Here is a 15,485-nt window from a genome sequence, read left to right as displayed (position 1 = left end):
GTTTTGTTGATTGTTCCTTCACTGTGCAGAAGCTTTTTATTTTGATGAGGTCCCAATAGTTCATTTTTGCTTTTGTTTCCCTGGTCTCTGGAGACGTGTTGAGTAAGAAGTTGCTGCGGCCAAGATCAAAGAGGTTTTTGCCTGCTTTCTCCTGGAGGATTTTGATGGCTTCCTGTCTTACATTGAGGTCTTTCATCCATTTTGAGTTTATTTTTGCGTCTGGTGTAAGAAAGTGGTCCAGGTTCATTCTTCTGCATGTCGCTGTCCAGTTTTCCCAGCACCACTTGCTGAAGAGACTGTCTTTATTTCCATTGGATATTCTTTCCTGCTTTGTCAAAGATTAGTTGGCCGTACGTTTGTGGGTCCATTTCTGGGTTCTCTATTCCATTCCATTGATCTGAGTGTCTGTTTTTGTGCCATGTCTCAACTTTTTTAGATGGTTTATTACAATGGCAAAGTCTTCAAACCAAACCATACTAACTACTTACATAGCTGTGTGACCTCAAGCAAGTTACTTGAGCCTCTGAGCCTTAATTTTCCCCACCTGTAAGATGAGAGTAAGAGTCTGGGCCTCACAGAAGTGTGGTAAAAATTAAATGAGATGCCCCTCGTGAAGTGTTTAACAGGCCTTCCTCCCATATCAGGCATGATTGCTTTGGAATAAATTTGATCATTTTTACTGAACCAAATTTTACACTTTGGGTCTTCAGATTACATGGCAATGGAGTCTTCTGGAGGAGGTTCGAACCTGATAGAGGAATCCAGCCTCATTCTCATAGTTCAAAGTGAGGAATTACACTCTCACAATAGCACAACTATGCCCCCGGGAAAAATTTCCAACTCAGAACTCTCCTATCAAACTTTCAAGCACCGCTTTTTATCCTCTAGTGAGACACCTTTCTCCTCATCTCATCTCAGCTGGGAGCTCATTCTGGGTGAAGTCCTACCTCCTTCATCATCCGTTCCCTGGAGCCTGGCCCCTAGCAACTGTAGAAGTAAATCAGTCTTGCCTTCCCTGGTCACCCAAGGTCAACTCCCCTTAAGGAGAAAAAGGGAAACAGGGATTATGTGACATGGGTTGGAGATTGTACCCACTTTAGGCCAGGCTCTTCCCTTCGTCAGCCCCTGAATATCTTCATGTACCTGAGAGCATATCTAGTAAGAACATCCCAGGCAAGGGAATCAACTTGTGCAAAGGCCCTGCCTCAAAGAGGAAGGTGATGCCTTCCATCACTAGAGAGTCTAAGGGTCCAACGTGCGATCTGAACTCAAGGTTCTGGTCTCATGCTCTCTCTTCTTGGGTTTTACTGCCTCCTCAGAATGGAAAAGTTGGCTTGTTTTGCACCACCCAAGTCCTCAGGAATGAGGCAACCCATCCCTGACGTGATGCACTGTTTCAAAACATTAAGCATGCATGCAAATAAATGCAAATGCATTACACATTACAAAGAGCCAAGATACGCACAGCAGGGAAGACTTCCTAGCATGGCGTATCTCTGTTGTGATTCACAAGGATGGGTATATTTAATTACAGCTTTCTACCTTAAATCAGAGAGTCCACTGCCTGGAAGTGTTTGCCGGGACTACTTCAAGAAATTCAATCTATGTGTGAAACACAAATAGGCTTTCACCTCCTGGAGCCGGTAATCAAGGCTAATGCTCTTGACTTCACAGCTCTTCATTTCTATGGCCCTGGGAATAAAAGTGTCAACATTCGAAATACCATTTGAATTTTTTCCCTTTTCGGGTCCAGGCGAAAGATACATTTGGGAGGAGGTTTCTGAGCCAGAGTCTTGGGTTCTAACACCAGCTGTGCTGCCGGCAGGCAGGAGACCTAGAAAGCCACTTAACCTCTCTCTCTCTCTCTCTCTCTCTCTCTCTCTCTCTCTCTATCTCTCTGAGCTTCTTCGTCTCTAAAATAAGGATAATAGACATTTTATTTCTCTTCTCCAGCCTTGGAAGATGAAGCCTTCTTCCTCCTGCCTGGTCCCCCAGTCCAACTCCCCTCTGCACAAGAAGAGAGAAAGAAATAAGGCTAATGCTGCGTGGACCACTGTGCGGTGGTGGCCATAGTGGGAACCAAAGACAAAGCGCGCAGAGTCGGTCTAGAACGGCGCCCGGAGACAAAGGAAGCATTGGGCACAAGAAAGTCTTTACTGTCACCAGCTCTGTGGCTGTTAATCATGCGTGTGGCCCCTGGCCTCAGCCTTGCTTTGCCTCCGCAGGTTTGTACACCAGGATGCATTTGCATAGCTGCCCGCGAGCTGCAGCATCAGTCCCAGGCATTCTCCAGCTGGAGAAAATGCTTGCCTTCGGTGCAGAGTCGTGGTAATGATTCAGACACTACTCTACCCTAAACAGATTGCAAATGGTCCCTCAATGGAAAAGAGGATACACCATAAAATGTAATGTTTCCTTAAGGGTTTGGGGATTTTCTTTCTTATAGTCAATCATGTTTTTAAGCATTTAGGAAACAAATATAACGCATCTTTTTTTTTTTTTTTAATCATGACCAAGTAAGTTCCCCTCCAGATGGAAAAATTCTAGGTTTTTAAATTAAGACCATCATATCTGCCTATTTTTCAATGTTTCATTGGGTTTTCGGGCTGCAAAGGGCCTTGTGAACCACCCCCACGCAATATCTTGACTCAGATCCAAAGAGCAAGACTCGGAAGGAGGACCTGACCTATTTAAGGTCACACAGCAGGTCAGGGACAAAGGTGAGATGATCCACAGGTTTCCAGATCCACAACCTACCCTGCCTCATTCCTTACTGTGCTGCCAGGAAAAGTGCCATGGAATTGAGAATGAAATTAGGTTTCTTTCTGAATGCTAGTTTACCACCTATAATTGGTGAGCTGGATTTTTAGTATATTTGCAATGGTCTGACTCGTAAGTGACCTATGTGTCAGGTTGAAATTCATTCAGGGAGAGGTGCTGGTGAATCCCAAAGCCCTCTATCCCCTGAAACAGGAGTCCCAAGACGCCAGCATGACCCCAATCCGAGCAGGGAGACCAAACATTTGAAGCAACGTAGAGAGTTGTCTGATGCAGAAAGTCGGGCGTGGACTATACTTACGCTAAAAAAATATTTGTTGCTTACTGGAAATTCAAATTTAACTGGGCATCCTATATTTTATCTGGTAAATCCAACCAAACGGACAGGGTTTAAAGACACAATATTCAAATATCAGTCTCAATGGAAAGCCACAAAGCTCCAGCCACAGGTATCATCTCCTAACCAAACTGTTCCTCATGTAGGCAACTCCATTACATTTTCTCTCTTTCTTTTTTTAATGTTTATTCATTTAGAGAGAAAGAGAGAGAGCACATGCCTGCGTGCATGTTAGTGGTGGAGGGGCAGAGAGGGAGAGAGAAAATCCCAAGCAATCTCCACACTCAGCATGGAGCCCAACACAGGGCTCGATCTCACAATCCTGGGATCATGACCTGATCATGAAATCAAGAGTCAGACACTTAACTGACTGAGCTACCCAGGCGCCCCTGGGCACAGTTTCAAAAATCAGTAAATAGACAACTTTATTTTATGTGTGTTTCTGTTTAAAGACATTTTATTTATTTATTTTTTAATGTTTATTTTTGAGAGAGAGAGCGCAAGCAGGGGAGGGGCAGAGAGAGAGAGGGACAGAGGATCCGAAGCCGGCTCCACACTGACAGCAGAGGGCCCGACACGGGACTTGAACCCACAAACCACAAGACCACAACCCAGGCCAAAGTCAGACGCTCAACCGACTGAGCCCCTAAGGCGCCCCCAAAAGACATATTATTTAATATACATTGTTTATTCATTAACTCCGAACTCACGGCCAACAGCACTGTAACTGACGCCTGAATGAAACTTATCTAATGTAAGGCACATCACAGCCTTCTTACTCTTGGGGGTACTACACAGCACTTCCCTACATCTGGGCGCTGTTTTAAGATCACCAACAAAAAGCACCAAAATGTGAAAAACCTGGTGGCACTAAAGAGACTACAAAGGACACATGTTACAAATGACCATCCCCTCTGCCAAGCCCAGCGGCCGTCGTGGGAGTAGCACCAGCATTCCACATCCCCAACACCAGCTTCTCCAGCCACAGAGCTCCCAGTCCACCCCAGCAGATCCCAGAACCCAGGCCACTGGCCCTGTGACTTCCCCTACATCACTCCTGTTAGCCGAAACAAAGGAAAGACATGGATGAAGCTCAAGGAAAGAGACACAGGCAATCACGAGTAAGAATGTCAGTGACTGGGGCGCCTGGGTGGCTCAGTCGGTTGAGCGTCCGACTTCGGCTCAGGTCACGATCTCACAGCTCGTGAGATCGAGCCCTGTGTCGGGCTCTGTGCTGACCGCTCAGAGCCTGGAGCCTGCTTGGGATTCTGTGTGTGTATCTCTCTCTCCGCCCCTAACCCTTGTGGTTGGTATGGACAAAGGAAAACTTACATACTCTGTCCAAGGTCACACGTGACAGTTGAGTATCAGACCGGATTCCACGTTATGGTCGTCTGATTCCTAAGCCTTTCTCCAGAGCAGAGCTTGGCCAGCTGTGACGGGTGGCCCAAACCCACGCCCGCTCATCTGTGTATTGTCTATGACTGCTTCTGAGCTACAACGGCAGAGCTGAGTAGATGCAACGGAGAATGTACGGCCTGCAAAACTTAAAACATTTACCGTCTGGCTCTTTGCAGAAAAAGCTTGCCAATCCCTGCTTTGGATCACTGTGGGACACTGCCTCTTGGCGATGAAAGCATACGGAAAGGACACTGGGGGGAATTCAACACGCCACAACTCATCCCCAGGCAGGTATCAGTCTCCGCGTTTACAAATGAGGAATCCGAACAACCGTCATGGTCATGTGAGTACCTGCCAAGGTCCTTACCTTACCTGCCATTTCTGAGTGACAGAGCCAGGATTTGCAATCACCTGGAATTGCTCCAGGGCTAACCCTCAGGCCACCAAGACCTAGAGATGAGACCAGTGTGGGTTGGGGGCCTCAAGACTGCCACTTCTCCTCTATCTTAATGCATTCAAGACAGATCTACAACGCAGGGCAGGGAGACAAATCTCTGCCTTGTACATTAATTGTTCATAAAAGAACGCCACAATTCACAAATGCTGATTTTGATTAAAATAATCAAGATGATTTCCTACTTCCAAAATACTGACAAAATAGCTTTTTTATCTATGTAGACAAAAAACTAACCGAGGATTATTTAAATCAAGATTATGTACAACACGCATCCTAATTACTACACGATTACCTAGCTAAAAAGTGGATATTAGTGAATGCTGTTTTCTGCTGGCAGTCAAACCCAAATTAATAGCATTCTAGGCTGATCTGGATCACAGATAAAATTAAATTAATGTGACTCCAAGCCAGCCCTATTTATAAGCAAAGCCCAACTACAAAGGGAAAAGAAACATTTTAAGATGCAAAAATATGCCTCTGAACACAAGCCAAACATGGGTTTTTAATTAAAGCACCAAGATTTTTTTTTTTTTTTCCTACCGATTGTTCCTTTTGGATATTAGTTAGCTGTGGCAGGGCCAGCCTGGAAACTGGGGCCGGGATTCTGAGGAGAGCTGAAGGTCAAAAAGCAATAGGGATGGGTTTTCCTGGAGTTCAACCAGAAGAGCCATAGGAGATGGGAGTTTGAGCTCCCACCTTCAAAAGACGCCCCCTGTGAGCCAAGATGAAAGAACTCCAAGGGGAAGAGAGAAAGAATGGGAGACTTTTATTTGGGGACAAGTGACCTGACTTCTAGGCTTGTCTTCTTTCTCCGGGACCCACCACATCCTGGAGTGAGCAGGAGACAGAAATGATCTCCTGGCCCTACAGTCCTCTGATGCAGAAAGACTCACGGCTCACAGGCCCTCAGAACACTCTGCACTCTACAGCTTGTAAGGACACTGGCATGGACTGCTTGTCACCAGGCTACTGGTTGACAGGAAGCGGGGATGTAGGTGGCAGCGGGACCACGCTCCGTGGTCGCCCCGGAGGTTCCAGTCCGCAGCTTGGCACAGTGGCATCCCTTGGTTGACAGGGTTACGACCTAGAGCGCCACCTAAGACGACAGAGCAGGACCCAGCACTGCATTTGTTGACAACCAGATTTGCGCCCTGGTCTCAGTTTCCACATCTGTAAAATGGAAACGCCTGTCTCACAACATGGTGGCCTGGGGGACAGGGTCCAGCGGGGCGCAGTCTCTAGGTCCACAGTAGTTCAACGCCAAACACATTCTCAGAATGTTGGCATTGGAAGAGCCTTTTGAAGACCACCCCCCACCTCTGTTCTGAGCAAGGAAACCGGCTCAGGAACTCACCCAAAGCCACCCTGAAACCTTAGGCAGAATGAGAACAGAACCCAGAATGGCTGACTCCCAGCCACTGCTCATTTCAGCCCGTCTTACCTCCTTCACCTCCCTCTCCTCGACGCCCATCGATTCCTGCCGTCACTCCGTGTCTAGACGGGCCTGTAGGGCTTCTTGATCCATTATAATTATGGCTGCCCTGCGGGCCACACGAACCCCTGCTCCGCCTTCAAGAGCTTAACAAATATTTACTGAGCACCCTTGGGCCCCCAGAGATTTGCACTGGAAAAGACTAAAAACAAAACCAGAACTAATTCAACCAAGAAAACAACTCCCAACCTGACTGTGACCACTGTGCATGAAGAGACACATCATGAGCCCCATTTTTTTTTAATTTTCTTAATGTTTTTGTTTTAGAGAGAGAGAGAGAGAGAGAGAGCGTGCAAGCGGGGTAGGGGCAGAGAGAGAGGGAGACAAAGAATCTGAAGCAGCTCCAGGTTCCGAGCTGTCAGCACAGAGCCCGAAGTGGGGCTTGAACCTACAAACCGCGAGATCGTGACCTGAGCCAGTGTCAAAGGCTTAACCGACTTACCCACGCAGGTGCCAGAGCCCCATTTTTAGATGAAGAAAGTGACATTTAGAGACAGTCCATCTCTCTCTGGCTTCTCTCTGGCTGTGTCACTCGCCATTGCTGGGGTTTCCATTATCCCCAGCTCCCCTCCTCACGCCCGCCCAGATCAAGGCTGTGTATCCCCATCTAAAGAAGCTTCCTTCTTCTCCAACTCAGAGCACCTGTTCCCTCTGCCCCATTGGTCCTCAAGCCTCCACACAGGGTGATTCCTGGGCTGGAGCCTCACGGGCTCCTCAAATGAGTGCATTCTGTGACCTGTCTCTGGACGGCAAAATGCCCACCACACCCTCACACCCACACCCTCTCCCCAGGGGCAGGAAGCGTTCTTATCTCCGTTTCTTGGTATCCCAGACTGCCCGGCATGGTGGCAGGATACACAGGGGAAGCCCTACTTGGCTCCTAGCGCCCCAAGGCCCTGTGGCCCCGAGCAGCGAAGGCGCCTCATTACCCACCGATTCACACGCACTCCCAGGACAGGTCTGCAAACCTCTCTTGAGGACCACACTGAGCTATCAGTTCTTTAAGAATGTCTGGTAAGTTTCTTGACCCAGGTCTTGGGGAAGAATAATTCCAGGGCATTGCTGTCAGGATCCTCGGGAAGAGATCCTTCCTGAGGAGCCCTCAGCCCAGCCCTAGGCATCTCCCCAGCCTGCGTCAAGCCTGCTTCATTCTTCCTTGAGCATCTGTAATTCCTAAACTAAGCCCTGAAGGAGGCAAAGAGATCTCTGACTTCCCAGCTCTGCAGCCTGTGTTTACCCCCTTGGATGGGCCTTCTCCCTGACCCAGAGAGATTGAGGGCAGCTAGCATACGTGGGGCACGTCTGGCAGCTGGTACGTTCTTCTCTGCAAGGCACTGCTATACGGCAGTGCCCCCCGCCCGAAACGGAAACGTTCTTTTCAGCTCTCGTTCCTGACATCTCTTTGGCAGGCGGAGCTGGCTTCGTTGTGTGCAAGGGATCACGCCTTCCGCGTGATCTGGAAAAAAAGCCATAACCTCTGAGGCTCAGTTTCTGCATCTGTAAGATGGAGACAATAATCCCACCCCACACGCCCCCCAGGACTGTTAGGGGGATTGCAAGCAATTGTGTGCATAAAGCAGCTCTAGGATGCGGTCATGATGATGCTGATGTTGATGCTGACGGTGGTGATGGTGACGAAGACAATGTTGATGGTTTTGATACCATGTGCAATTATGGTTATGTCCAGATAGATACAAGGCCTAGGAAGGGGAGAGTCACAGGACTGATCCCTTGGACTAGGCATAGATGCCTGTGTTCCTGGGAGGAGGTCCTTGGAAAGCAAAGAAGGGGATTCTTGAAGCAGGAGCCATGAGCATTGGAGTTACTTCATTTAAACTGGAAAAGTAACAAAACCTTGTTCTGAAGTCCCCGCCGGTGCGGCAAGGCCTTTAACATGGCCACATCCCTCTCCACACCACAGGATTAGGCAAGGACCCAATATGTGCAGAATAAACGGACATTGTTTGTATCAATGGCAGAGCAAACCCTCAGTCTGCTCTGGAAGACATGAGAGGGTCAAGTTTGGCCTCTGGGGTTGAGGGTGAACCTCGTGGGATTACGAGGTTACAAGGAACTGCCCCTCAAGGTTTGCAATGCTCCCTGGACAATATCTGGGCCAATCTCAGGTCTGCCTTTTTTTTTTAATTTTTAAAATATTTATTTATTTTGGAGAGAGAGAGAGTGTGAGCAGGGGATGGTCAGAGAGAGAGACACACACAGAATCTGAAACAGGCTCCAGGCTCCGAGCTGTCAGGACACAGCCTGGCGTGGGGCTTGAACTCATGGACCACAAGATCATGACCTGAGCCAAAGTTGCACAATTAACCGACGGAACCACCCAGGCACCCCTCAGGTCTGACTTTTCCGGTCTAAGCAGGGATTCATGCAAGGTTCTGACTCGGAGGCATGTGCTCTCATGGGTTTTCTGAATGGTCTCTAACCTGAAGCCTTGGGCCATGCGTGCTGGGCTATGGAGGGCCAAGCCCATTCTCTGGTTGGAACTCAGCAGTCCATGTTTTTCAAGAGTTCTCCCTTACACCCTACGCCACCCCACCACACACTCACTAAAGATTGGGGAACACCATTCTGCACTATGAACTGATGCTTAATCTAAGTATACTCCATACTCGGGCCGTCCTGAATCTCGTCTGCTCTTTTATCATTCCATAAAGTTGTCGACTTCCAAACATTTCCATGTGGTGTGGTTCCACTGCTTCCAGAAACACCGATTGCTTCTCCCACGAGGAAGCCTTCCTTGATAACCACCCCTATCCCTATCAATCCCTTTCCATGTGATTTCAAAGGGGCCTAAAAATTGATCCACTTAGATCGTAATTGCCTGTGGGCTTATAGATCCCCCTTCTAAAATGAGAGTCCCATGGGGAATGAAATCACTATTTTAGGTCCAAACACCTTGTATTGCATCTGGTTTGTAGTACACAATCTATATGGACTGAGTACATGAGGAAATTTATCTTAATATTCCCCTAACAGCCAACACAGACCTTAAGGGCCCTCAGGCACTCCTCACTGCTTACAAAACATTGCCTGAACTCAGCACTGGCTCCTAGCTTGACTGAGTGGTCCTGGCTGAGAATACACAGCCCTTTTCTCCACCCTGAGGACTTCTTCTGCTTCTTTTTTTTAAGTTTACTTATTTATGTTGAGAGAGAGAGAGAGAGAGAGAGAGAGAGAGAGAGAGAGACCATATGTGCACACATGTGCTAGTGAACAGGGGAAGGGCAGAGACAGAGGGAGAGACAGAGAATCCAAAGCAGGCTCCTCGTTGTCAGTGCACAGCCCCCCTCGGGCTTGATTTCATGAACTGTGAGATCACGACCTGAGCCAAAATCAAGAGTCAGACACTTAACTGACTGAGCCATCCAGGCGTCCCCACCCTGAGGACTTCTAACCAAAGATAAACAGCATGTTCCTCTAAAAATAAACAGAAAGCCAGGAGACTTCTTGAAGTTACCTCCTGAACCTTGGTTGACTAAAGAATACAAGAGTTGAGATATTCTACAGGTAGGTGCTGACACTCATGAAAATTCTGGCCGATGTTCTTTGTCCCCCTAAACCACATGGCTGTGGCAGCTCTACCTTCTAGGGCTACAGGTCTCTCCCAGGGACAGAGGTTATGCATGGCTGCCCAAGGATGTGGGTGGGCATCTTTGGTGTTCTTCTTGGTGGATCTTTTGTCTAAAATGAGAGAACAGTGGATGAGAAGGATCTCTTCCATTCGGGTCACCACAAGACAGCCCTCCAAGGCATGGCCTCACACCTCTGCTCTTTCTAGACTGTAGACAGACTAAAGGTCTGGTCTTCCAACGTCCAGAGCAAGAGATTTTAATTTGCTAAGTGTAGCTTTCAAAGCACACAGTAAATTCTTTCTTTCAGTGCTTGGAAGAGTCAAAAGAGAAAAGCTCTTTGGTTTTGACAACCTCATTCCTTTAACTGGCAATCCTATTTTCAAACTTTCTAGCCAATCTATCTGGTATCAGATTCTCTCCACACCCATCAAAAAAAAAAAAAAATGAACCTTAATGTTATATGATTTTTTTTAAGGGACGAACAAAAGACAAACTGGATATAGAAATATATATTTATATACTAAACTAAAAAAGCTGTAAAACAAATAGAAATCCCTGAATGCCAAGTTAGCATGCAATCTTTTTCCAGTCTGACACCCAAAGACCAGGTTGGCCTTTGTGATTGATTAGGGGGAGTTTGTAGTTGCTTTCGATTCGAGGGTTTTGCTTTTGCTCGCTTGCTTGCTTATTTGGGGGTTTCGTTTGTTTGCTCACTTGATTTTTGGTTTGCTTATTTGTTGTTTTGCTTTTCATTTTTGCAATCATCTTTCTGGAAAAAAGTCTTCTTCTGTCATCTCCTGTGGCAGGATCAGGGGCAGCTTCTACGTCTCTTAGGGGGAAACATAACCAAAATGTAGCAATGAATGATTTAGACAAAGAAGGACCGTTCCCGCTTTTCAAGAATCTGTGGCTGGCCTAAACTTTTCAACAAGACATTATTGATTGAGGACTGAAGTCAATATGCCCGAACTTCTCAGCCACTGGCCAAGCACATGAAAACAGGAGACATTTCACAGGTTTTCATGAGCCCTGCCTCTCACAACTGCCATCCGCCAACAACTTTAAGAACAAACTTAACTTTTCTAAACAAAAATAATTTCATCATTTTGTGTGGCATTAACACCCTGCTACTTCGATATGTTGTCTATATTTTTCTTGTTGACATCCAACCAATTCAGAGCTAAAAATCCATCCTCCAGTTTTTCTGTGGGTCGTAAATCATAAAAAGGTTATATTTTATGAAAGCTGAAGCTGAGAAGTAAACAGCATATTTATATCCAAAGAGTTTCATCCATTAAGCAGCTGTGACAGGGCCCTGTGGGCCAGAATCTAGTTTTCTTACTTAAAAAGCTTAGTTCTTTTGTAGACTCCTGCAGGGACCTATAACAGTTGGAATTGGGTTTTTTATGCCTTTGAGGCCTCCGAATGAATGTTACACTTTTCCATTATTTTCTTTTTTCTTTTGAGAAAACTAGGCTACCTGCTTATTGCCTAAAACCCACACCCCATGATTGTACTGTCGTAAAATCTGTCTTCTGCCCTCTCCTCCCACATCGCACTGACATCCCCAAACTTTTTGTTTAGGGTCTGTGTCCAGCGAGGTTATGCTGCATTTATTGAGATGGGGGAGGGCTCCCTGTGATGATCTGGGCTGATGGATGGCACTCCTGAATAAAACTTCGGCCCAGGGGCCACCTGACAGCCTTGACCTCCCCTACCTTACAAAAAATAAAAATAAAAAAGCTTCAATCTTAATCTCTCCCTTGTTCTAGCTTGAGAATGCCTCAAAGTCTCCTGACTATTTCACAAGATGGTACGTGGCTGAAATAAAAAGGCATAAGTTCGAATCTTGCATTTCACACTACTGCCCACTATTAAAAGGTGAGTGTGCCTGCCCCTTGGGCTATTAAAAAGATGACGCCCCCGCCCTGTCTGCAAATGGTGTCATTTGTGGCCATGAATCTGGATCCAGGTCTATGCAGACACGGATGTAGATTTCACAGCACTATTACATCAGGCAAGTAAGTATAGGTTCAGAGTCCGCAAGATGATCACCCTGAAACTGGCCCAATAATCACTAACAATTAAGAAAATGAAGTATCTGAGCCTCAGTCCTCTTTTTACCCACTTCGAACATATATTTGTTCTTTTGATGTCCTGTGTGAATAGGGGTGCTTTATCTGACTGCTGATGGGCTAAACAATGCTTCTGAGTCGTAATATAGAACTCAATTTGCTGGGCCTATCATCTGAAAGGGCCTGGACAATTTATCGAACACTGCAGATGAAAGAAAGAGAGGGGGGAAAAAATGTTAAAACTGACCACTTCTAAAATGAAGAAAATAGGGCAGCAAAGGGTATTGTAATATACTTTAATCTTCCTTAATGTAGAAAAATATGAAATGCCATTAAATCTTCCTTTGAAATGAATGTGGTCGCATGGCTTGAGCACCCAAATCTAGTTAATGAATCTATTGTCAAGGCAAATAAACAGGAAGGAAGCCGCGAAGGAGCGATCTGTGCATTATACGACTAATTCAGAAGATGAAAGGCAGAAAAATTAAAGTTAAATTCACGTAAATATTAGAGCAAAGGAAAATAGTTGCAGATGTAAAATAGGGGAGCCTGCACCTCCCTTTGGTTGGTGTTGGGAACACGCAGATACTTCCCGCTCAAGAGTGAAGTCGGGGAAGATGAAAGTGTTTCAAGGGCCCCGATAATTAACATTTTAAAAGGTTTTTCTTAATAAAAAATGGTCTGACGATAATAGAATTTAATCATCTTATTTGAAAAATTAAACTGATTGCAAGCGTCCGTTTGTGTGCAAGTGGCGTTTACAGAATTTGGATGACCTTATCCAATCAGATCTCCACTTTAATCACTTTTAATGGAGCCGATATACAAAAAGAAAGCTGGATGCAATAGAGATTCAAAGGCCAGTGATTTGGGGGAGATTAGCAGTCCTCCACAAAGGCCCACGGCGACCTGCGCAACCTTTTCCTTTGTTGCCGCCAGAATGTTACCAATGGAACTCAAGCCATGTGGCTGAGGCTGCTGGGGAGATGGGCGTTTTCAGGGAGTCTCACGGGTGTCCCCACCCATCCCCCATGTGGAAAAATGGCCCCGTGGGCATAGCATCATCTCTGTGAAATAAGAATACTCCCGTCAAACTAACATAGCGCAGGGAATTCATCTTGGCTAAACTTAATCTAAAAAGGATGCGAGGGCGTAATACCTATGAACTTTTAAAGCATCCTAAATGATCATTTATTCCAAGATCAGAGTATATGAAGTCCTGTCTACAGGCATTGTTTAATGTGATCTTCACATCAGAGCCCCTTTTTTGCAGGAATCAGATACCCACTCTCTCCTTTCTCTGCTTTGGACACTGAGGGGGGAAAACAGAGACACCCCCTACCACCTGGCACTATACGTTTACGTAAACAGTGGAGATCAACTTATATCCCAGAGTCCCAACTCCATATTCTCAGACAGAACACAAGGCCCAGCTTGGCTCTAAGGTCCCCTGTGATCGGATCCGTGGCCAAGGAACAGATCACAGCATAAATATGGCTGCAAGGACATATGGGAGATGGGGAGGGGCAATTCTCAGAGAAGCAGAGAACGGGCCTGGAAGATACCCCAAGACACCTTTTGCACAGACGCAGGACACAAAAATTAAGAGCATGAACGGGGAGGCCAGATTGCCTTAGTTGTGTGACCTTGGGCACAAGGTCCTGTGCGTCTCTGTTTCCTCACCTGTACACTGGGGTAAAATTGCCTATCTCATAGGGAGGGTCAGTGCAAGAATTACATGAATTGATACAGGAGACACTTTGAGAACCGCGTCTGACACGCATTCCCGGAGAGTATCCCCTAAACTGGTGACTATTATCACCACTGTGGTTGTTTGCCCCATGTTTTTCCAGGCGAGAAAATTGAACTTCAGAAAGGTTAAGTGCCTGGCTCACCACTGTAAGAAGTGGCCTCTGACCTCAACCTTCTTCAAGCTACTACTGGTCTGCTCATCCTCCAGCAGGCTTGGACTGACGTGGGCACGTCCCCTAGCAGTCTAATGTCTCACGCTATTCATTTGTTCCTCAACAGACGTTCTCTGGTGCCATCACAGCCATACCTTACCCTGCTTAGTGGAGCGGAGGCAGAAGGGAGGCCGTGGGATGGCGTCCCACCTGCAGGGGACTAGCCCGCTCATCAAAACCAAGGCTGTGTGGTGCACCAGACCCACCCGCCCAGAAAGCCCTTTGGCTCTGGTCACCCACCCATAAAGGGCTTTCCAGAGTCTCCTCCAGCCGCACTCACTCCTCTGCCTGGGAGTTACGTAAGCACACTTCATTTCTCCGCCATAGTACACTTTCAGCGAGGTAAAGCCACTGCACGAGTCCTGGCACTTAGCAGTCACTCAATAAGGGGTAGCCATTACTATTCCAGAGGGAAAAGCGGACAGTGATCGAACACCTACAGGCTCCTACGGGCATACACAGGCCCTCCCTTGGAGCCAGCACTGAGGCTACCACAGCAAGCTTTGGCGTGCCCCAAGAAGAGCTTCTTGATGTCAAGACGACCAACAATTTTGCATTGGGCACTGGCCACCCCAACTGCACAACACAGCCTTGTTGTCCAGAAAGCCATGGACAAGGGCAGGCTACCCCAAGTTTTAAGTGTTGCTCTAGCCTGGGGCTCTTCTGAATACTCAGAGGGTCTTGAATACTTGAATCAAATTCATCTTTTACTCTACATATTCTTTTATCAGAGCCACATGCCTTTCAGAAATTGAGCACAGTGGAGATAGTCAAATGTATTAACAATTGTGGCAACTTGTTTCTGAGCACATCTCAGAATAAATATTCTCCTGTATTACTCTTTAATTGATGAGCATCCTCTAATTTCAAGGTAATCTATTTTTTTAATTACCATTTGCAAGAGGATTTACTCACTGCCATGAAAAAAAAAAAAAAAAAAAAACAGAATCTCACTTGAATTGGAGCTGAGGCTGCTATAAGCTGTGAAGGTAACTCACAGGCCCAAATGCAAAACAGTTTTATGGTTCTTATTGATCAATTTTAAAATATTGTTCATTTGAACTTCCAAAATAAATTTATACTGCTAAAATGCCCTTTTTAGCTGCTACATATGTTAGGGCTCCAAATTATATTCGTAGAAAGACTAAAAGTCTCCTAACAAATCGCTAACAACAATAATTTTTTAGGGTAAGTATGTGCCAAATAGAGCACAGAACATTTTTCAGGGTTTTTTTTTTTTGTTTTTACTATTTTTAGTAATTTTAATATTGGTTATCTGATGCTAACACTTAACTGAGCATTCTATATTTTACCTGGCAAGCCGACCCACAATCCAAACCAACTGACTCACCACACTGGGGTATTTTTGTTCTGGTTGCTTTGATTTGTTG

Source organism: Panthera tigris, chromosome D2 (genome assembly GCF_018350195.1).
Source record: "Panthera tigris isolate Pti1 chromosome D2, P.tigris_Pti1_mat1.1, whole genome shotgun sequence".
NCBI classification, from domain to species: Eukaryota; Metazoa; Chordata; class Mammalia; order Carnivora; family Felidae; genus Panthera; species Panthera tigris.
This window is presented reverse-complemented; position numbering follows the sequence as displayed.